Consider the following 24,443-nt stretch of genomic DNA (forward strand, 5'->3'; position numbering starts at 1 on the left):
AAAGCACGTCGTACGTTCAAACAAAATAAACGACAATCTTGGCGTAATTATGTTACTAAAATATATTGAAGAACAACAATATCCAAAGTTGGAATATGGTGCAACGCATAAAAGGTAAAGGCTCCAAATCTAGTGTTCACCATCTTAAAGAGGGTGACACATTACTAACTGATAAAACTGCTATAGCCAATAAATTAGGAGAAACTTTAGCTAACCATTCTTCATCATCTAATTATGTCCCCAAATTTCAAAAATTTAAAGACCAACAAGAAAGAAAGAAAATCAATTTTAATTCTGATAATGGTGAAGATTAAAATGAAGTTTTCTCCATTCATGAGCTAAATACTGCCTTAGGGCAAGCTCATGATACAGCTACAGGTGCTGATGATATCCACTATCAGTTACTTAAACATTTACCTGAATCCTGTTTAGAAACACTATTAAATATATTTGATAATATCTGGACAACTGGTACTTTCCCTTCGTCATGGCGGACTGCTATTATCATTCCAATCCCAAAACCTGGACGGGATCACACTGATCCTTCAAATTATAGGCCAATATCGCTTACTAGCTGTGTTTGTAAGACCATGGAAAGAATGGTCAATAATAGATTAATATGGTACTTAGAAACAAATAATCTAATCACAAATATTCAATGTGGTTTCAGGAAAAATAGAAGTACTATTGACCATTTAGTTAGATTAGAATCATTTGTTAAGAATGCTATCATCAATAAACAACACACCGTATCTATATTTTTTTATCTAGAAAAAGCATATGATACGACCTGGAAACATGGAATTTTAAAAGATCTTCATGAGATGGGGTTGAGAGGCCGTTTGCCTTCTTTTATATCTCATTTTTTAACAGATAGAAGTTTCCAGGTACGTGTGGGATCCACTTTGTCTGATTTTTACGATCAAGATCAAGGTGTCCCCCAAGGTAGCATCTTATCAGTAACGTTGTTTAGTATCAAGATTAATAGTTTAGCTTAGGTTTTGAATGACTCCATTGATGGGTCGTTATTTGTTGACGATTTTAATATATCATGTCGAGGTAAAAATATGAACACGATTGAAAGACAGTTGCAACTTTGTCTCAATAAAATCAATACTTGGGCAGAGCAGAACGGCTTTAAATTTTCTAAATCTAAAACTAATTGTATTCATCTCTGTCGAAAATATCAACCCCATAAGGACCCAGAATTACATCTAGCTGGATCTCCCATAAAAGTCGTAAAAGAAGCTAAATTTTTAGGAATAATTTTTGATCATCATCTTACGTTTTTACCACATATTAAATATTTGAAAGCTAAATGTCTGAAGGCACTAGATTTATTAAAGGTCGTTTCTAATTCCAAGTGGGGAGGAGACCAGACGACCCTCCTTCACCTGTATAGATCACTTGTTCGTTCTAAACTTGACTATGGCTCCATCATTTATGGTGGAGCCTGTAAAAGCAATCTCAAACTTTTAGATTCCATCCACCACCAAGGTCTAAGACTCTGTCTTGGATCTTTTAGAACATCTCCTATTCACAGTTTATACATTGAAGCTGATGAACCTTCTCTTAAACAGCGCCGTATAAAACTATCATTACAATACATAACTAAATTATATTCAAACCAGTCCAATCCAGCTTACAGCTGCGTTTTTAATCCTCTGTATGAGGATCTGTTCAATAAAAAGTCATCCATTATTCCACCACTAGGAATCAGAATTATTCCTTTCGTTTCTGCTGCAGGAATTGAGCTCCAGAATATATCTCCTTTCCGTCTGCTTTCTTCTCCTCCTTGGCAATTGGTAAAGCCACAGGTGAATCTTACCTTATCTAAACTAAAGAAATCCGAAACCAACCAACTACAATATCAACAAGAATATAATCAGTTACGAAGCGAATATAACACTTACAAATCAATATTTACAGATGGATCCAAGGATGGAGGTGCTGTTGCCAGCGCCACCGTCATTGGATCCAGAACTATATCAACTAGATTACCAGATGACTCTTCAATTTTTACAGCTGAATCAAAAGCCATTTTATCTGCTCTAGAATATCTAAATACACAATCTAAACATAAGGAATTCGTTATTTTTTCAGACTCCTTATCCTGTCTTCAGGCAATAAAAAATAATTCGTGTCAACATCCAATTTTAATTAAGATTATTGAGTTACATAATAATCTTGCTACTGGCCAATACGACATAGTCTTTTGTTGGTTACCCTGCCATGTCGGAATTGTTGGTAATACACTGGCTGATGCTGCTGCAAAAGCAGCACTCAACAAATCTGTGACACCACTTCTTCTACCCTACAGCGATTATAAACCTGTTATTAGATGTTATATCAGAGATCTAATGCAGAAGAAGTGGGACACCCAAGTGGGTATGAATGAATTACATGCAATAAAAGCAAATATCGGTTATACCTACTTGGGTTGTCAGTCCAGATTTGAAGAGGTCATTTTAAGACGATGTCGTGTTGGCCATTCAAGGTACACTCATGAATGTATTTTAAAAGGTGAAGATCCTCCATTTTGCATCCCTTGTGATGAAAAAATCACGGTCAAGCATGTCCTTTTTGACTGTGTTGATTTTTCCATCACAAGGGATAAGTATTTCAAAGTTTCATCGCTAAAGGATCTTTTTAATCACGTGAGTAGTCATTTAATTATTGGGTTTTTAAAAGAAATAGAATTATTACATAAATTTTGATGCTATGTTCTGTAAATAATACATATTTTAGTATTGGTAGCGGAAAAAATGTTAACTGAGATTGTTCGTGGCTTTACCCTTGATGGGGGTTGAAGTAGTGTAAAATGATTGTCCCCCTGAGAGGGTATGTCAGACCACGTCATTCAAAGTAATGTTTTTTCACCACAATTTTAATCGTAGAATATATGTTCATTTATTCTGGCTACATTTGTCATTAATCGCCAACAGCGGAAGGGATAATGTAAATCCGGCTGGGGTCCATGCAGGTAGCAAAAGTACTGTAAGTCCCCATGGACCCTAGCGTGGTGATCTACCTTCAGTTGTTGGCGATGTATAGCCTGTTTTTATGTTGTATTGTCAAATGTTAATATATTTTTATATGCTCTCTGACTAGTTTTATGTAAATCTGTGATATTCTAGTTATTATACTGCCCTTTGTCGGCAGAATTTTATACAGTTTAAAATATATTGTTAATGTCAAATTTTGTTTCGTCACGATATGGCTGAAATATTGCCGATGTGACGTTAAATATCAACTCACTCACTCACTCACTCACTGTATGTAGAAGCGGATGAACCTTCTCTTAAACAACGCCGTCTGAAATTATCTTTACAATATGTCACTAAATTATATTCTAATCAGTCCAATCCAGCTTTTAATTGCGTCTTTAATCCTCTTTACCAAGATATTTACAATAAAAAGTCATCTCTTGTTCCACCACTCGGAATAAGAATCCAGTCTGCCATGTTTGCTTCTAATATTAAACTGCACAAAATAGCTCCCACTCAACTGTTTTCAACACCTCCTTGGCAAATGGTACGGCCAGAGGTTGACCTTACATTAACAAAATTAAAGAAATCAGATACTAACCAATTAATTTACCAACAAGATTACCATCAATTAAGAAACACTTACGACACTTATAAATCTATATTTACAGATGGATCCAAGTATGGTGGCGCAGTTGCTAGTGCCACTGTCATTGGATCCAGAACAATATCTTCACATTTACATGATAACAGTTGAATATTCACAGCAGAAGCAAACGCCATTTTTACAGCACTTAAATATATCAGTCGTCAATCTAAACATAAAGAATTCATTATCTTTTCTGATTCACTTTCGTGCCTTCAGGCGATTAAAAATATGTCACCCAAACATCCACTTTTAATCAAGATTCTCGAATTAATTAATAATCTTGCGACTGGCCAGTACGACATCGTCTTTTGTTGGTTACCTAGCCACGTTGGAATTATTGGTAACACAATGGCCGATGCTGCTGTTAAAGCAGCGCTCAACAAATCTGTGACACCACTTCTGATCCCGTACACTGATTTTAAACCATTGATTAGATCTTACATCCGAGATCTAATGCAAAAGAAGTGGGACGCCCAAGTAGGTATCAATAAATTACATGAAATTAAACCCAATATCGGTTGCACCTACTGGGGTTGTCAGTCCAGATTTGAAGAGGTCATTATGCGACGATGTCGTATTGGCCATTCACGATATACACACGAGTATTTGTTACAAGGTGAAGATCCTCCGTTTTGGATCCCTTGTGATGAAAGAATCACAGTCAAGCATGTCCTGCTTGACTGTATTGATTTTGCCATCGCAAGGGATACATATTTCAATGTTTCATCTATTAAGGATCTTTTTAATATCAGTTCTCATTTAGTTATTGGTTTTTTAAAAGAAATTGAATTTACCATAAATTTTGATTAATATATGTTGTGTATATAATATACTTTTTATTATTGGCAGGATAAATACAATAACTAAGATTGTTAGTGGTTGTATCCTCGAAGGGGGTTGAAGTAATGTAAAATGATTGTCCCCTGGAGAGGGTATGTAAGACCACGTCAGTCAAAGTAGATTTATTCTTACCATTGTCTTTAATCGTAGGATATATGTTATTTTAATATGGCTACGTATGTAAATAATAGCCAACACCTGAAGGGATGATGTAAATCCGGCTGGGGTCCATGCAGGTAGCAAAAGTACTGTAAGTCCCCATGGACCCTAGCATGGTGATCTACCTTCAGATGCTGGCGATCTCCAGCCCTTTTTTATATTGTACTGTTTCATGACTATTTAATGATATCTTTTTATTGTTGTATGCTAGTTTTAAACATTCAGTCTGTGATATTCTAGTCATTTTACTGTCCTTCGCTGACAGGTTCTTATTTGGTTTACATATATGTTTAAATATTGTATAACTTCTCGTCACTATATGGCTGAAATATTGCCGATGTGACGTAAAGCATAAACTCACTAACTTAAACATGTCAAAAGCGATTGACCCTACAGTATAGGGTCATTTACTCCAACGTTCTAACTGTCAATCGTCTTAACAGGACCATAACGTATGGTATCGACGACCTGTCTCTATGTTTTTAAGTTGTTAATCGGTAACTGCGGTCCAAATTTATCAACTTATTCATCTATTGTTTCAAACTTGACCAGAGCTCCAGATAAGCTTTTGGTATTGTGGGTATTTTACCCATGCATTTTAAAATCCTTGGGTATCAGTAATTCTATCTGGGTATTTAAATGTATGTTACCCACTAGTTTTTACACTTGTGGGTATTTAAGTTAACCATTTAAAAACATTATTCATCTAGTCCCTGCAATCTGGTGTCGTGTGGATTCGAGAGCTTTATAGGACTCAAAAATACCACGATACTTCCACAAGAAAGTGTGATGGCAAATGGTCATGATGTAACTGTCATCGTGGAGTTTGGCAAGGTTGACAGAATGCCCGTTTATAATTTCAAAATAAGTTGCTGATTTGCTAATCGAATACGCAATCTTACTTCACAATATTTTGATGATACGCACAAGTTTTAATTTTGTAGCATATCTGTAATGTTCGTTGCGTATTCGATACGCTTGGATTTTATTTTACTACGTATTTCTGCATTTCTGATGCGTATTTTACGCAGATACGCAGCTTATCTGGAGCTCTGCTTGACTGATTTGTTTACACAATAAAAATTCTTATTGATTATGCACTACTGAGGCAGTCAAGCACATGTATAATAAATATAAAAGCAGCCAGGTAACATGTAGTCCCAAAAGCTGGCAATTATTTGCCACAATATAAATGAAAACATGCTGATGTGACTTGACATATAAACTTACCCACAGACAATACATTTTTCCAAAGAGTGTTGCACAATTTCATCAAAGTTTTATTTACAATTTGAAAAACTATAATAATATGAATATTAGAATTCAACATCACTTTTCAAGTTTACTAAAATGTCACCAGTTGGAAGATGTCACAGATAAACAAGGATTCTAACTAAGTTTGATCGTCACAGATTTATCCCCAATTTGCAAGCACAATGTAGAGGATTAACAGTTACTGTGAGTGGGCATGGTTTTACGCCGCTTTTAGCAGTTACTGTGTTATACAAGCAAAGAAGTCATGCCAAAACGCTCACAGTAGTTAGTGAGTAAACTCAACTGAGGATTTTACAAGTATCCATCACAACCTTTGAAAGCTAACATGTGAATAAACTCAGTTCACTGACATTTAAATAATTAAGGCACTTGCAGTGACCAATTAACAAGTAATCAGTGAGATAGTATAGAAATACTGGGAACGCTGAACAACTTCATTGTAAATAGACAAATGCACCTGTGAATGGTCAAGGTTTTAAATACCCAGGGAAACAAAGACGAGGTGCCAGCCTACACTCGAAATGTTGTATGCTGCATGTCCAGCCTCCATCAACACCCCCAGTGATCTTTTCGCGATTCTGAGCCTTGCGCATAACCATTGTCATGACCTAGTTGAGTGACTTCCTTCCATAAACGTGAAAGGATTACCCACAGAGAAAGAACGGATTAAAATCCAAAAGATATCCTATACAAATGGTATAAGTACTCACAAACAATTTCCTCTTATAGTAAACTGTCACGTTTGGTATCCCCAACAATACTCACCATGGTCATTTGGAAAATGTAAAAATCGTAAACCCTAACGAGATTCTGTCTACATGGTCACACCCGGTGATTGTAAAGATCTAAAATGCTATCAACAGTGAGACAAAATGGTTGTTCATATTCATTTCCAATATCCTCATAGACTTAGTGATAAATGTTAAATCCCACACAAAACTTACTCTTAATAATTCTACAAAATACCAAACAGAAAGTGGGGTGTGGGAAAATGGGACATATTCCTACGTGAAATAATAAGACATAAGCAGTGATGACTGTTTTATCACAAATGTATATCTAAAGCATAAATTTGGCGAACGAAAAACGTTATATTTGCAGTCACCCTGAATGACTCACGTGGGCAAAACTTAAGACGAATATGTTCACAATCCACAAACGATCACTTCAATAATGGCGAGCATTTACTAACCTGCGACAATCGTGTCAACTCGGGGATTCCCTTAGCAATAAACTCGCTTCTAAACTCACTACTGTTCTACTGTTGGGTAGCCACAATGGCTATACTGGACCCTCGTGGAATGGTTCATGCCATAAAAGTCCAGCAACCGAACACTAATTAACCTCAAAGATTAAACACAACCCGTAATACCATCAAGGGACCAAGTATGATTCTGTAACAATTTCATCCCATATCACACCCTCAGGAAAAAATCCTCCAGTGATCGGGGAGACATTTGCCCCTGAACGTGGTGATCATTGATAAAGTTGCTTCTCCATGTTTCAGCTGCTTCTCCATGTTTCAGCTGCTTCTCCATGTTTCAGCTGCGTCTCCATGTTTCATTTGCTTCTCCATGTTTCAGTTGCCTCTCCATGTTTCAGTTGCTTCTCCATGTTTCAGTTGCTTCTCCATGTTTCATTTGCTTCTCCATGTTTCAGCTGCGTCTCCATGTTTCAGTTGCTTCTCCATGTTTCATTTGCTTCTCCATGTTTCAGTTGCCTCTCCATGTTTCAGTTGCCTCTCCATGTTTCAGCTGCGTCTCCATGTTTCAGCTGCGTCTCCATGTTTCAGTTGCCTCTCCATGTTTCAGTTGCCTCTCCATGTTTCAGTTGCTTCTCCATGTTTCAGTTGCTTCTCCATGGTTCAGTTGCTTCTCCATGTATTCAAATCATGCTAAAGATTCGTATTCAGAAACTATCATGCCACAATTGATATATGTGTTCGTTTTTACAGCCATATTCCTGCTGACTCAATTATGAGAAATTGATTTGCCTCCAATTGGAAGTTCGGAATGGCTGTATATATTCATCACAAGATCAGTATAGTAACACAAATGTACGTCATTAAGGCTGTTGAAGGTGCACTTACGTTGGGTGAGATGACATGTCTACAAGGACTGAAGGGGCTTCAGACAATTAAATGGAATATTGATGGTACAGTTGTTTTTGCGATGTCTGCAAGGAAGTTGTATTTCATTAGGTATTGCAATGACGAGGAACAAGTGCTCACCTAAGTGCAACATAAATGGAAGGGAACGTTTGCACTTGTGTGGACAACCAAATCCATTTTGGTCTATGACGCTGTGGACTTTGATGAAGGGGCGCACATAAGGTTTCTTAGATTCTAATTAATTTGGTGAGATGACTGTATCTGGCGTATTTCCATGATACGTATAATAACACATCAAAGAAGGAGATCCAGTGTCTCATTTATCAAATCTTTGTAGACCCATCAATTGACGCATTCAGCTTACACTCAATGACGTGAACTACTGAACTATTTGGTACTGCACTTCGTCAATTCTAAACTCCTGTGATTCAGATTTTTATGTCGCTATATTCATGTATGACATGCACTATACAGTATATCACATGGAGTATATATTATATCAGGTGCGTTTTACAGTACGTCGCGTGAAGTGTGCGCCTAACCAGTTCGGGTGGTCCATCCTCGATTGTTTACAGACTGACGCCAAACAAACGCATGACAAGCAAACACTGGTCACCTGTCTATTAGGGGAATGACGGCCTGCATCGGACATGCTCTACGAATTCTGAGGCTGAACTCCATGCAGTAAGTTTGTAATGTAAAGCATAACATCATCCTGAAAGAATGCATAGTCGTGTAAACCTGCGAGATGTTAGCAGTTGGAGCAAAGAATTGGGGGATGAATGTCTTGATATGAACAGACTGAATTGTGGTGTTGTTGTGTAGGTATCCGTAGAGTATAAACGTCAATATATTGGTTGAAGTTCCAGTACCTCCAGGCCAACAGCTGAAGGGATGATGTAAATCCGGCTGGGGTCCATGCAGGTAGCAAAAGTACTGTAAGTTCCCATGGACCCTAGCATGGTGGTCTACCTTCTGCTGCTGGCTACCTATAGCCTGTTTTTATCTTGTATCTTTATATATAGTGCTATTCTCTTTTATAATTCCATACTAGTTTTATATCTTTTTTCTGTGCTGTATCTAGTAATTTTACTGTCCTTCGTTGACAGGTTTTTATACAAGTTTCAATATATGTATTATATTTAACTATTGATAGTCACGATATAGCTGAAATATTGCCGATGTCACAGCAAAAAAAATGCAGTTTCCGGTATCCGGATACCTGCCGGATACCACCGGACACTTACCCAAAACGCGTCCGGGTATCCGGTGGCAGAAACCTTGCCGGATACCAGATCCATGGTATCCGGCATGGACACCTCACCTGAAAGTATGCCACCTGGAATCCGGGTATCCGGCACCGGATACCTCACCGGATACCTCAATCTGGGTGTCCAGGGATCCGGCACCGGATACCTCATTCTGAGTTTCCCAAAACATGTCACAATTTGGGGGGTGCATTTTGTTCAATTAAGTGTGAAACACCTAAAAATATATTGAAAACTAACCATGAAAATTGAACATTGCTGAAGGTATCCGGCAGGTATCCGGCAGGTATCCGGATGCAATTTTTCGAGATGTCTTTCTCCTAGTAAATAATGTTAGCCTGGGCATAGCAGATAGCTGTAGTAATATTCTGTGTTATTTTGGTTGTAAATATCCCCTTAAAGTTGAGATCTATGGGCAGGTACTTTTGGTGAAAACATTTTTCAAATTCATATATATTTCATTTCAGATGTTCAGCGTATTAAGTGAAAAGCATTCAGTCCTGGTATGATGGTATCCTTACATTTCATCTTCATATTCCCAGTTTGTTCTAGCTTCTCGTGGTTGAAGCGCTTGATTCATCACATCGGTACATTGCTTGGTGTCACCCATCATGATATTGTTGGAATTTTGCTCATAAAGTGACATAACACCATATTCACTCTGACAAAACAAATGAAAGTCATTGGCTATGTGCTCACTTGGGCCTTTGTTCCTGGTGAGATTAAAAGATTATTTTGGAACTGTATCAGTACTTGTTACATCTTGACAGACGAGTTTCATTGAAGTTTGAAACAGAATATCATTAACCCAAATGGGTGCATCCACAGAAAACACCTAATAAAGTACCGGTACATAAAAACATCAATGTAATTTTTCTACTGACATGGAACTAAAAACTTCATTCAGTGAGCTGTATTAATTGTAGGAAAACATTCAGGGCATTAGTATATTTGATATATGTTAGCACCTATGTTATGAATGATCAATATCATATTTCTTTAAAGAAGCAAAACAAAAAAAACTGTTAAGATAACAAATCATATTTATTGATTTTATGACATTTCATTGGTTCAGTAACCAAAGGTGTTTGCAAGAACATTCAAAAACAGATGCTTCAATGCCATTTTCTAAATAAACAAATCGGTCAAATCTCAGAAGAATTTCAAGGGAGAAGAATATCTAAAGTCAATTATGTTTGTGCAGTAAACCACAAAAGTCATTCAGATTTGTATAGTCAGCGTCAGTGTACACCACATAAACATAGTCTCACTGCTGTGGTATTAATTCCTTTAGACTTGATTAATGTCGTAATAAAACAACCTACAGAATCACACTGATGTGGCATTAGTCGTTCAGAATCATCACTTCCTGAGGTGAACCTGCTAGTTGTTCTGGGGAGGATTATTCATCACCCTGAGAGTCCTTTGTATGACTTGTCTGATCTGGTGTCATTGTGAAATCCAGGTGCCTGAAACAATTTATAACATCTTTAAAATCTTGTTATTAAAAATATAAGAAACACACATATATTGACAAAGGGTAAAAAGTTGGTTTCTCAATGAGTAAGGTAATGACAGTTTATCAAGCAACTGTTAACCAAACCATGTTAATCAATGTAAAAAAGCCGTAGCAAACAGTAAATTTTACAGAAAATACAAAATTGTAATTGATCTTCTGAAAACAATTCCTGTAGTGCCATAAGGCAGGCTCACCTGATTTTTTCTCAAATGTTTGCATTACATCAAAACATAAGGAAGGGTAAACAAGGCAATGCAAATTGCATAAAATAGGTTCTTATACATAAAAACAGAACTACCGTATTTGATGTAATAAGCGCCTCGCTCTAATAAGCGCCCACAGGAATATTTGCTAATATATTGTCTCGTTAACAATCCCAATTAGCACCCTTTCCAATTGATCAATGTATACAAGACTTATTTATTGCATATAATACACATTCGTGTGTGATATGCACCCTTAATTATGGGGAATTTCATTCTGGAAAAATATATTTGTCGTACATTAACATTTCAGGCTGCCAGCATAAAGCACGAAATTTTGAGAGCGCCCTGGGCGCTTATTCTGTCGAATACGGTATTCATAATTATCAAAACTTTCAATCACACAAGTCATGTAAGTGATCTCAAAATATTATATAATGAGTGTGCAAGTTAGTATAGTTCCACAAAGCTTTTAGCAATATTCCAGCAATATATCTGCGGGGACACCAGAAATGGGCTTTTCACACAGTACCCATGTGGGGAACAGAACCCAGTGCTTCGGAGAACGCATTACCCACTAGGCTACCAAATACAAATATCATCTCAAATACAAAAGTAAGTAACATTAGGATTTCATACAACAGATATTTTCACCAAATATCAAGTCACTATACAACTGATTGAATTACTGATTAGAGAAGCAAGTACATATAAATGTAGCAGCTGAATCAGGCTTAATTTGAATCGTTCCTTGCTTCAGTTGCAATGGGAGCCACACTGAAAATAATTATCTCACTTATTATTGATAATTAATATCTACCATTAATTGGTAGGCCAAAATAGACACTGATACAAAAAATCAACTGAAAAGAACCACCTGAACAATCGACTAAAAACTATGTATATTACATTTGGGGGACCTTATTTCGGCTGCTGGCAATAGCATGGGCGGATACAGAGGGGGGGTGCTGTGGTGCGCACACCCCTTTTTATTTCGAAAATAAATCTTTATTTCTGTATAAATTTCCACCAAAGACAATAAATAGCCGTAAAAAAAGCTGTGTCCGCCCATGATTAGTCATGAGTAAAATCATTATCATATTTTTATCATTTATCCTATCTTTAATTAAGATTAACAATAACGGGAAAAACTGCCAAATATATTGGTCAAGTGTAATCATAATTTAAGTAGTTCTATTTGGTTTTGGAACTTTTCAAGGGTCATTGTAAATATATGTGTATTCCTATTTGAATACTCGTTTGATTGTTATAAAGCTACACAGTATTGCATCTATCGTCTGTTTCTAAATATAGTGGAACCCATCTTTGACTTGTGTGACATAATTGAATCATACCCCAAGTGCATTGTTATGCATCTGCACAGAGTGGTCAAAGTCCTTGTCACACACATAGTTTGCTACAAGGCAGAATCCAATAAGTACAGTTGAGACATCAGGTTGTATCCAGACAAACTGTCTGATAATCTCAAGTATGGTCTTGGTAGGATCAAGGGATGTAGCTAATCCTAAATAAACATTAAACAAATGACATAATCTCTTCTACAGAACACTTGATCAAAGCCTGCCCCACCTTTGATGTTTATCATCTTGTTACACTCACAACAGCTCATTAGCAAGATGAACTCAATGTCAACTCATGGTGGATTAGGGATTAACAGGGCAATTAGTGTCAGGTGGGTATTATCACTTGCAATTATCTGTTAATTACTTAATTGAGTGGTGACGGCTTAGTTAGTTTCCAACCACACTGACAAGTCAGTTTACAGTTTACTAGTAACATGTTTCTGTGGACCAAGGAAATGTATCTTGCCAGATACTTAAAAAGTTCTACTCATAAGTAATAAAATAATGACAGTTTTGATATGCAATTCTCCCTACAAAGACATTTAAAATTTGATATACATAAACTGTCTGTTGAAACTATGATGATGCTAATATACAAGTGGCACAAAAGAACTAATTCATATACTGGTACCTAGCCAAACATACATAATTTTTATACGCGTATGCACATGCTTGTACATATATACCTCTACTGGCACATCAGACATACAAACAATCATTAGATGGATGTAATCGTTGAAAAAATATTTTACATACACAAACAAGTGAACAGATTCTGTAATAGCATGGTTAATATTGGGAGATGTTTAAGCATTTCCATTTTCACAGAATCGAAGGCATATCCTTTCAGGACTCAGATCAGCTTGTAGTGATTTAAATTCACATAAAAATGATTCATGTGAAATGACCTATCCCGCACGTGTGGCACCTGTTATAAAAATACCATTCATTACTTATTTGTGTGTCCAAATTATGCTATTATTAGAAATAATAGGTATTATTATACAGCATGGATATAAGAAAACTTTATATGGAATTGTTGAAAATTATGTACAGGAAAACATTGAAATAAATCAATCAATACGTGCATTTATCTCAGAATCTGGTAGATTTAATCAATATGGACTTCTCCTTCATTATCTAATTATAATCAGATGATTACATTATTGCTCAACTGATAGTTTGCAATATTATAGAATTAGTATTTTATTAATAATTATTTTGTATTTGAGCATCATTTAGATAAGCCAATGAAAAAAATATATGTTTAAAACACATGTAGTAGAACATATTGCAATAGTTAAGACCCGAAAAGAAGTTATCTGTAGGATCCTCAAAATGGTATCCACAAGAGCAGGTTGTAGAATCATGTTGGTGTTTGTTGTTTAACTCTGCACTCAGCCATATTCCAGCTAAATAACGGCGGTCTGTAAATAATCAAGTCTGGACCAGACTATCCAGTGATTGACATCATGAGCATCCATCCACACAATTGGGATACAATGACATGGATCAACCAAGTCAGCGAGCCTGATCAGCGGATCCATTAAGTTATCTCTTACAACTAGCATAGGTTGATCATGTTGATGGGGACTAACTTCAACCTGGAATCCCCATGTGAGTATGTATGCGGCTGTTAGCTTTGTTTGATGTTTAACGCCACACTCAGCAATATCGCAGCTATGTGGCAGGAATCAAACCTGCATGGGTCTTCAGCACAAAGAGTGAACGCTTCAACCACTAGGCTACCCCACCACCCAAAATTCCCCCATGATAAAGTTGTCATCATGGTTATTGTTCAGCTAGTTCCAGTGAAAATGTTCATACCCTTAAAATGTCTTATCTTCCACTTCACGATGATCTCTGATGCAAAACTTCCCTGTCTTTAAAGCTGTTCTTGATTCTTCACATCTGGAAAAATATGTTGAGGCTATTAATCATCTCACAGAGTAAAGGGAGTATATGAAATAAGACAGTGAGTCACATTAGCATACAAATTATCCAGTTAAAGTAAACATATTTCTTCATTATATACATAAGCATATACTAACATATGATAGACAGGCTACTTGTTATATAAAAATATAATTATATCCTGATACATTTACTTACATGTTGGCTATGAAAGTTAATGTGTCACATGTGACAGGCTTACATGTGGTAAATTACTTTAATACGAGATCATTGTAATATTCACATATTCCTTACCTTAATGTGTCACTTCAGCTGCCAGCATTACCTCAGCTGCAATCTCAATATTTGGCCAATTTTGACGAAATGACCGATCGTGTTCAGTGTATAAGCTGGGCCTCGTCTCTAATATAACTTGGCGCAAGTTGACGACGCGCATAGAGAGCCGGGAACCAGCTTATGTCGTGTTAAACTAGTTCCCGGCTCCCTATGCGCGTCGTCAACTTGCGCCAAACAATATTGTGATATTAGAGACGGGGGCCCAGCTTTGTGTCAACCCGGAACAAGCCAATTTACCCATATTCCCCTGCGGTCCAGGGCGCCATTTTAGATCATGGATGTAAACAAACCTCGTGTATCGATATACACTGTGATGCTTGATTACGATAAGCTTACCTCGTGTATCGATAGATTGTTCTCATTCACCTCCACCACGGAAATGCCGGCCGAAGTTCCTCTGAGCCTTCCACAACGCGGAAGTCAACAGTATTTGGAAAGGCGATTGGCAGCAAATGCGGATGCCAGGTACGTAGCAGGGCTTCGTGACCTTATGATTTCCGTGCAGAGATCTTATGGAACGGATTGATTTAGATATTTTCCTGCTCTACATACTTTACTGTAAACGCCAAGGGTCCTTTTTTTAGTATTATGGTCAACTGTTTGTTATGACGACAAGGATTTGCATAAGGGGCGTAATGGATTTGTGGTCAAAACAAGATGATCCAAATTAGATCCGCTTTTTATAGATAATGAAGAAATGTACAAAGATCTAGGAACGATTATTAACTCTAAACTTTTGTGGGATGCTAATACAGACTATAATTTACAATAATGGCCACCAAAGACGTTACTTTTTTTACGCTTAACATATTTTTATAATTACACTGTTATGTCCTTGTTTTGTATAAGCTTCATAACTAAATAATATATTTCTGTAATGTGAATGCTACTTATTTTTGCAGAATGTCTGGATGAATGAATGAGTCAGTCATCTGCACAGCATCAATGGAAAAAGGGAAGCAATGAGGAACAAGAGAAGAGTAGCAGTGAGTGGTAAATATTTGAAATTATTCTGTTTGGTTCATTATGTTCAAGAAGCTATTCTGCAAATATTTCTTCAGTTTGCTTGTTCTTTATCACCTGTTGGCATGGATGGCCTAATTATCAAAGGCACCACAACTTGCTGTGCATAGTTGCATCTCTTGGGCTTGACAGAAACCAATGGTCGTGGGTTTGAATCGAGGGTAGCATCATACACTTGCTTGTGGGTTTCATCAAAGTGGTAAACATGTAAGACCTGCATCACTTCGGGCTTTCTTCCCATTTCACTCATTTAACACCACATCCAACAATAGTTCAGCTAAATGACAAGGATTATAAATAATCAAATCTCAAATCTCAACTAGGCAAACCAGTGATTAATGTTATGAGCTCGATCCAGACGCACCGATGATGACTGTTATGGACAACATCCCACGTTATTGGGTACGATTACGAGCGATCAATGAGCCCACTTGCTACCTCATCTATTACTTTGGCTTGTATGGCAAGCATTTTTAAGAGATGTCAGTTAATGATTGTTTCAACTCATCAGCATGGAACAATATATATCTCAAATGTTTGGTATATAACAAAACTCAAAGATGATAAATTAAGTGAATTTACTGCCTTTTATCTGTAAGTACATGTTGCAACAATTCTTTTCTATTGCTACAATCTTTATACATAATTTTGCAGAAACTGAAGTCCAGCTTGAGATACCCGGATGACTGGTTGACAGTCTGGAAGGACCCTTCCAGATATCAGAAGTGATAGGCAGACAGTGATGAGGAGAATCCTGTTATTTCAATGGGGGCCTACCAAGAAGTTATATCCCAATTGACACTGGGACACACTCACAAAGGCTGGTCTGGCTAATGTGAGAAGACCAACCAATGCCATGTCGGAGTGGGACCCTTCAAGGACGTTGAAGAAATTATTGTCTTTGGCCATGTGGTAATCACTTGAAAGGAATGATGTTTGCGACTACTTGTCTATAAATGTGGACCCAAACACCAAATAGAATGTTAACAATTCTACTTACACAATGCAACAGGGATAGAGCCGATCTGGGCCTCCCCTCATCCTGGTTCCTGTTTTTCCATGGCAATATAGAAGGGAAAGGATATTTGAGGGCAAGTAACTCTGAACTGGTGAGCATGGTCTGCTTATGCTTTCAAGCGAACAGTTATCCCACTCTGTTATGAGTATTGAAGAATAGGAGGAAATTGCATACTGCATAAGGAACCATCATGTGAACATGTTCAGTGTGTGATATGGGCATATAAATAAAAGAAATTGATAATTTGTTTGTTGTTTATGTTTCTTTAGCCAGGTGTGTAAATGGGGATTTTCCAATATTTTGCCTCAGTTTGATAGCCATAGTTATCGGATGAAACCATGCATTGCTTGGACATCTTTGGAATAACACATTGATCTGCTATGTCAAAGGTCAATGTCATAGCCAGACAAAAAAATTGTTAATGGCCAAACTCTTCCTTAGGGCAGGGATAGAAGTTGGCAACAGGTCATACACTTACTTTTTATCCCCCCCCCCCGGCATATAATACGGGGTGATATAGCGATCAGCCAGTCTGTCTGTCCGTCCGTCCATCCGTAATCATTTCCTTTTCCAGGGGAAGGATTCCCAAACCATTCAGTGTATTTGATCGAAACTTGGCAAAGCTATCAGGCACATACTGAAGTGTTGCCTTTTGATATTTTGGGATTTTTCTAATTTTTATTTTTTTAAATTTTTATGGAATGAAGTTGGACATAGATTCAATTGGGGATGAGGTTCGTTTCTGGGGCAGAATTCGAAAACCATTCAATGTATTTGATCGAAACTTGGCATTCATATGGATGCGACCATGGTGGATCTTTTGTGGATAAACAATGTATGCTTCTTAAAGAACTTTAAACTGTTGACTCATTACATACAGAATTGCACATTTACCAGTGGTTACTTTACAGACAGCTGCCGGGGGGTTATGTCATCTTTCTGATGACTCTTGTTCTCTAATGTGCATTTTCCTGCAGAAGTCTAAATAACTCTTATACATATAGTTGTATATCATTGTCATATGTTTGTCAATGTTATACTGAATGAAGCAATTTACAATTGTTTTTGAAATAGTCGCAACTGATATTGAAGGTCAAATTAGCTTTCAATGTCTTTCAGTAAAAATGTTCACAGTAACTGAGGAACAGCTCTCTGTAGTGTGATGAAATCTGGTACATGTCACCCTCAGAGTGAGGCATATTGTGTTTCAAAACTTAAATGAAGCTGGTATGCTCGTAACAAGTACTTGTACCTTTACAAATAATCATATTATCATCTCACTAGGACCAAAGGCCCAAGTGAGCACACAGTCGATGAGTTTATACTTTCACACAGAACAATCTGGAAGTCTGAACATGAAATTTAAGGATATCATCATACATGTATTAGAACTGATGTTTGTTCATTAAACAGCTTAACATCTAAAAAGATTGAAAAAATTGTCTTCTCCAAAAGTACATGCCCATAGATCTCAACTTTAAGGGGATATTTACAACTAAAATGACACAGAATGTTACTACAGCTATCTGATATGCCCAGGCTAACATCATTTACCAGGATTAAGACATCTCGAAAAATTGCATCCGGATACCTGCCGGATACCTGCCGGATTCCTTCAGCAATGTTCAATTTTCATGGTTAGTTTCCAATATATATTTAGGTGTTTCACACTTAATTGAACAAAATGCACCCCCAAATTGTGACATGTTTTTGGAAACTCAGAATGAGGTATCCGGTGCCGGATCCTTGGTATACGGTGCCGGATCCTTGGACACCCAGATTGAGGTATCCGGTGAGGTATCCGGTCCCAGATACCCGGATTCCAGGTGGCATACTTTCAGGTGAGGTGTCCATGCCGGATACCACGGATCTGGTATCCGGCCTGGTATCTGCCACCGGATACCCGGACGCGTTTTGGGTAAGTGTCCGGTGGTATCCGGCAGGTATCCGGATACCGGAAACTGCATTTTTTTTGCTGTGTGTGACTTAAAATTTAACTCACTCACTCACTCACTCTTTTATAATTCCATACTAGTTTTATATCTTTTTCTGTGATGTATCTAGTAATTTTACTGTCCTTCGTTGACAGGTTTTTATACAAGTTTCAATATATGTATTATGTTTAACTATTGATAGTCACGATATGGCTGAAATATTGCCGATGTGACTTAAAATTTAACTCACTCACTCACTCCAGTATCTCCATGCAGCAGAAGAAAGCGGTAGCCTCTAAGGACAAGCATTGTTTGCTGAAGACCCGCATCTTCACGGGTCGGAACATGAGGCTTATGGTGCATCTCCATGATCTGTTCCCCCAAACATTCGGTGAGCGACAACTTACACCTAGACCTAGGTAAGTTTTACACAGTGGTGTCACTGGTTCTTGGGTTGCAGGCATCTACCATTGAGTGAGTGGGTTTGGTCTAACGCTGCTTGGGCGGTCGGGTAGCCTAGTGGTTAAAGCGTTCGCTCGTCACGCCGAAGACCCGGGTTCGATTCCCGACATGGGTACAATGTGTGAAGCCCATTTCAGGTGTCCCCCGCCGTGATATTGCTGGAATATTGCTAAAAGCGGCGTAAAATCATACACACTCACTCACTCACTCTAACACTGCTATGGGCGAACTTCATCGTCATCGTCATGTGGTAATAGAAGTGATGGAAGCCTGTGACGTTTACTACTTTTGGATTCTACAAGAGCATCGACATGGTGCTGACAAATCTGGAAACCTACTCTTGGCAAACGGAAGATTCGAACCACGTTTGAAAGCACAAAGTCTGGAAAGCCTAAGTTGTTTATTGTTTAACGCCACATGCAACTATAGCCGACTAGTCCAGACTAGTTTGGACCAGACAATCCAGTGACAGATATTATGAACAACGGCAGACGCCTCCTCCGCTGTAGCATGGCGTGGGATGCTGACGAGGATGTGTGATGAGGCTGGGATCCTGTTTTTTTTCGAATGGGTTTTCCCGACCAGGTGATTGGGATATTTGAAAGCGATGCGGGTGTGTGTAAGTTGCTGCATGTGTATATGAGATTTCATGCAGCTGTGCAATACATTGGATACGCTTCACGACCCATAGCCACCAGAATAAATGAACGCAAGATCTCTTTTGAAAAATCTGACATGAAATCTGCCCTTTCAGATTGAACATCTTCCCATAAAAAATGCAAACAACTGTATGTCCTGACAACAATTCTCCATACCAACATCAGTCCCTGGAAAAAGAGTGAGTGTCAGTGAGTTGGGTTTTAACGCCGCTTTTAACAGCATTCCAGTTATATCACAGCGTGTCAGTTTAATGTGGGAGGAAAGCCCGAAGTGTTGCAGGTCTCAGACGTTTACTACTTCGGTGAAAACCACGAGCACGGGTATGGTGCTGACCAACCGAGAAACTTAATCGGGGTGAACCGGGATTCCAACCCAGAATCATAGGTTTCTGGCGTGCCCAAGGGATGCAACTCTGCACAGCGAATCGCCGCACCTTAGACGACTGCGCCACCCGTGCGTGCAAAGAAAGAAGCCAGCCATTAACCTGTGATATTTGTGACTGCACACACATCATGCCCCTTATATTCTGCTGCTTTCACGTATTTGACCCATTACATTGCTTTTTATCACATTAAAACTAAACTGGGATGTTTCAATATACTGTGTTTGTTAAATGGTTCTCAACTTTGCCTGTATGTTGTGATTTCTGGGTTAACCTTTGTGTTCAACTCATAACATAACACACCTGACTGCTTCATTTTGATATAATTATCAGTAATAAATATGTTCGTCTGAGTGTGTTGCAGCTAACAAAAAGTTTAATTTGGAATGTCAATGCAAAATATCACGTGATTTTGGTAATGTATTCTAACAATTGCCAGACTTAATATTTATATAATTTACACAGTAAGTATCAAAAATGAAACACAAACTGCACCATAGAAAAAAAGATTATTTTTTAAAGACAAAGTAAGCTATTATCCTGTACATTCGAGGGTATTTTACCTGGCTGAACGTGTATCTTTGTATCACTTTAGGACCGCCTCCGTGGTCTAGAGGTGGAGCGTCCGCCCGGAGAGCGGAAGGTCGGGGGTCGATCCCCGGCCGCGTAATACCAAAAGACATTTAAAGATGGTACTTGTTGTTACCCTGTCTGGCGCTTGGCATTAAGGTGCTTAAACAACGACTGGTCGGCTCGGGGTCCGTATGCTGTGTTGGAGTGGGTTATTCATAGTAGTAAAGTACATCTGTGCAGAACCACCTCAGGATTCTGGAACCACCTCAGGATTCTGGAACCACTCAGGATTATAGAACCAAGATGGCGGCACATCCGTTTCCGGTCACGTGACCTGCGCAGTGCATGATGGGTACCTGCGCGTGCCTCAAAGATGGCGGCGCTTCCGTTTCCGGTGGCGTGCGCCTCCAAGAGGGCGTCACTTCCGTGTCCGGTGGCGCACGCCTCCAAGAGGGCGTTGCCTCCGTTTCCGGGGAGAAGGAGGGGAGGGGGGAAACCCGGAGAAGCGCCCGTAAAAGGTGAACGGGATCGACATGGAAAGAAGCGCGTCAAACATCGTTTGTTGTTGTTGTTGTTGTTCTAAACATAGACGGGGTGGCGGTGGTGAAGGGAGGGAGGGAGGGTGGTGGTGGTGGTGGTGGTGAAGGGAGGGAGGGAGGGAGGGAGGGAGGAAAGGAGGAGGAGACGGGTTCATGGTGTGGGTTGGAGGGTCGTCAAAGCAAAGGAGGAAAGTTGTCTTTCGGGAGAGATGGGTGGCCCTGAAAAGGGCCGTTTTGATGTTTACATGCATGTACACACCATGGTGCAAAGGCACGGGTGGACATTCATCTGTCTCCTGACAGGACACCTACCGGTGTGCGTTAACCGCCGCACGTAGGTGTCCTTGAGGATGGTCTTACAGTACACAGATTGAAATGTTCCATCCCGTGCCCTTGTGCCAAGGGCGTACACAGGCAGGCCCCCTTGGCATGTACCGCATTGCCATGGTGGAGGCAATGGCAATGGCGGTACTGCTTCTTTCTTCTCCAACTCCGAGCGACACCCTTTGCACAGTGGCAAAGGGTGCACCACTGAGGCTAGCTCCAGATCCCAGTTTTCACCCATTCTTGATTTTTCGAATCAATTTTACAAGTGACACTGATCCATTCGAATCCACTGTTGTTTTATAGGAGAGGTACTGACACCCTGCTTCTTGGTTGGTTCCCCAGGCCGCAGCCCCGATTGGTTCGTTCCGGTGCCTGGCCAGCACCTCGGTTTTCCAAAGCGGACCGACCCCTGTGTTTCTTTTCCATAGGAAATGGATTTTACCATGGGAGAGAAAGCACAACCCCGGTTCGGCCAATCAGAGCCCGCCATGGCCCGAGCGCGGCTTCTGATTGGTCAATAACCCAGGCTTCGGATTGGTCCGATTTCGATCCGGTTTTTTTTCTTCTTGGGTAGCCTTGGTATTTTTTTGAGGTAGACGGTCGTCTGAATGCTAAAGGAAGGTGGACCTTCATAGGTAGACATGAACGTGGGAATGCCTAAGTGATGTACGTGTGTGTCACTCCCATGCCAATCGGAATGTCAATCGGAATGTCATGTGGGTTCTTTGTTTTGGATTGTTGTTTGGGTTGGTAAAGCAAAGGTGGAAAGTTGTCTTTTGGGTGAGATGGGTGGCCCTGAAAAGGGCCGTATTAACAGGAACTTGAACGGGAACTTGAACGGGAACGCAGGACACGGGAAACGTCCTCCTAGGCAGCCGGCTCTGCTACGTCATTCGTGTACCTCTGTTTCTCTTCGCAGAGATAGTGTAGTAGTTGCTTCTGGTGTTTCACCAGCCTGGTTAGCTTGAGGTAATCGCAGTCTGGGGACCACTTGTGATGTGCCGCCCAAGGATTGTCGTGGGGTGCCCATTGTCTCATCCGCACACCACATTGGAAACAGCACACACCATCGGCACCCTGAGTGTAGACAAAGCCCGCATGAGCCATCTCTTCAGCAGTCTGATACATTTGCGTGGGCCACGTCTCAAACGAAGCAAGCCTTCTTTCAAAGCGTAGATAATAGTGTGATGGCGTTTGACTGAGCAGTGACACCGCCTCCTCGGCATGACTCTTACTCCAACATCCACGAGTATCTGTACTATCCATCCCCACATCTTCGCCACGCGTCGTCGTACCACTCTTCTTTGTTTCAGCCATTCTTGATTTTATCACATCAATTTTACAAGTGACAATGGGCCACTCGAATCCACTCTTGTTTTATGGGGGAAGAACCGGATCGAAATTGGCTGCTTCCTGGTTGGTCCAAAACGCAACGCACCGATTGGTTCGTTCCGGTGCCTGGCCTGCACCTCGGTTTTCCAAAACGACCCGACCCTTGTGTTTCTTTTCCATAGGAAATGGATTTTTACTCGGGTCGGGTGCTGTCTTCTGATTGGTCGATGCTGTCTTCTGATTGGTCGACAATCCAGGCTTCGGATTGGTCCGATTTCGATCCTGTTTTGGGGAAGGGTTGTCCATCCATCAGACGTTCAGACCCTCTTAGAGTACAGGCGTTCATCAGACACACATCGCTATCATGACGAGCAACCAAAGTACGCCCTATCGTTTGGAGAGGAAAGATACCACCCGCTACAGACGGTTAAGAACTGCTTATCATACCTGTCGTTTGACTTTCAACCCAGACTACTTGGACACCGTACCACCGGAACGCGTCCCCATGGAACTGCCAGCTTTATTTGACAGGGTGATCGATGACTTTTATGAACAGATGTCAGGTCAGAAGGGAGATCGTATTGGTCTAGGTATCGATCATCCCGCTTTGAACACTCCCATACGGATTCCCTTTCGACGTTTTGAAGATCTCCATGGGGTTAATATTTTACAGGCCGTGGAAAAAGTCCAACAGTCCAACAAAGACCTGAACATCGATGACACCATGGATGTGACTTTAGTACACGTCGCAGATCCCGACAGGCTAGGATCGGGCAGTGGTGCTCCCCGGCTGAAAAACATGATTGGACTCGAAGCTTTTTTAACACGCAAAAAGTGCATCGTACGGATCAAGAACGAAGATCAATCCTGTTTGGCACGGGCCCTGGTGGTGGCACAGCATTATGCCCAGAAGCCTCACTCTCTGACCCCAGCATGGACCGCCCAGCGAATGAGACTGACGAGAACGAATCGCGACGACGTTCAAGGCATACGGGCACGGGCCTTGTTTCGACGCCTTGGCCTGCCTGAAGGTCCCTGTCGGGGGCTGGACGACCTTGCACGCATGGGACGGGCCTTGACCCTCCTGCATTATCAACTGAAAGTCTACAGTCAAGAGGTGGGTCAGAGACTGTTGTACAAGTGTGATGAGGCTCCACCCAACGCCAGGGTGCTGCATCTATACCATCATGATCAGCACTACGATGTCATCACTTCCATGTCCGCTTTTTATGGTTCTGTCCATTACTGCGAACGCTGCGACAAACGTTACGACCATCCCGAAAAACATCCCTGCACCAAGGAATACCGCTGTTACCGCTGCTTCTACTCTAGTTATTGCGGACCCCAGGAAGAGCACGGGATTCCTTGCTTGACATGTCAAGGTTGGTTCCCCAATCCAACGTGTTACACCCGACATCTCCAGTCACCGTCAGAGGGAAAACCCAGCGCCTGTCAATCGATTCACAGGTGCCCGAACTGTTTTCAGCTGGTCCGCGTCTTGGAGACCCTCATGGTTCACCACGAGTGCTTCGACGAAGAACATCCCTGCTTGGTGTGCCGAGAACCCAT

The 24,443-nt window shown here is 40.0% G+C and overlaps 2 long non-coding RNA genes across 2 annotated transcripts; one reads left to right on the forward strand and one right to left on the reverse strand.

The window, feature by feature from the left end:
• Positions 1-10,406: 10,406 nt before the first annotated feature.
• On the reverse strand, positions 10,407-14,712 carry LOC139472831 (uncharacterized). Its single transcript, XR_011653900.1, has 3 exons — positions 14,583-14,712; positions 14,202-14,285; positions 10,407-10,757 (listed from the first exon to the last, which is right to left on the reverse strand). It is a non-coding gene; the product is annotated as an uncharacterized lncRNA (long non-coding RNA).
• Positions 14,713-14,887: 175 nt separating this feature from the next.
• On the forward strand, positions 14,888-16,898 carry LOC139472830 (uncharacterized). The gene is made up of 3 exons (XR_011653899.1): positions 14,888-15,089; positions 15,527-15,617; positions 16,302-16,898. It is a non-coding gene; the product is annotated as an uncharacterized lncRNA (long non-coding RNA).
• Positions 16,899-24,443: the final 7,545 nt, after the last annotated feature.

Source organism: Haliotis cracherodii, unplaced genomic scaffold, assembly GCF_022045235.1.
Source record: "Haliotis cracherodii isolate W230 unplaced genomic scaffold, xgHalCrac1.p SCAF_25, whole genome shotgun sequence".
Taxonomy (NCBI): domain Eukaryota; kingdom Metazoa; phylum Mollusca; class Gastropoda; order Lepetellida; family Haliotidae; genus Haliotis; species Haliotis cracherodii.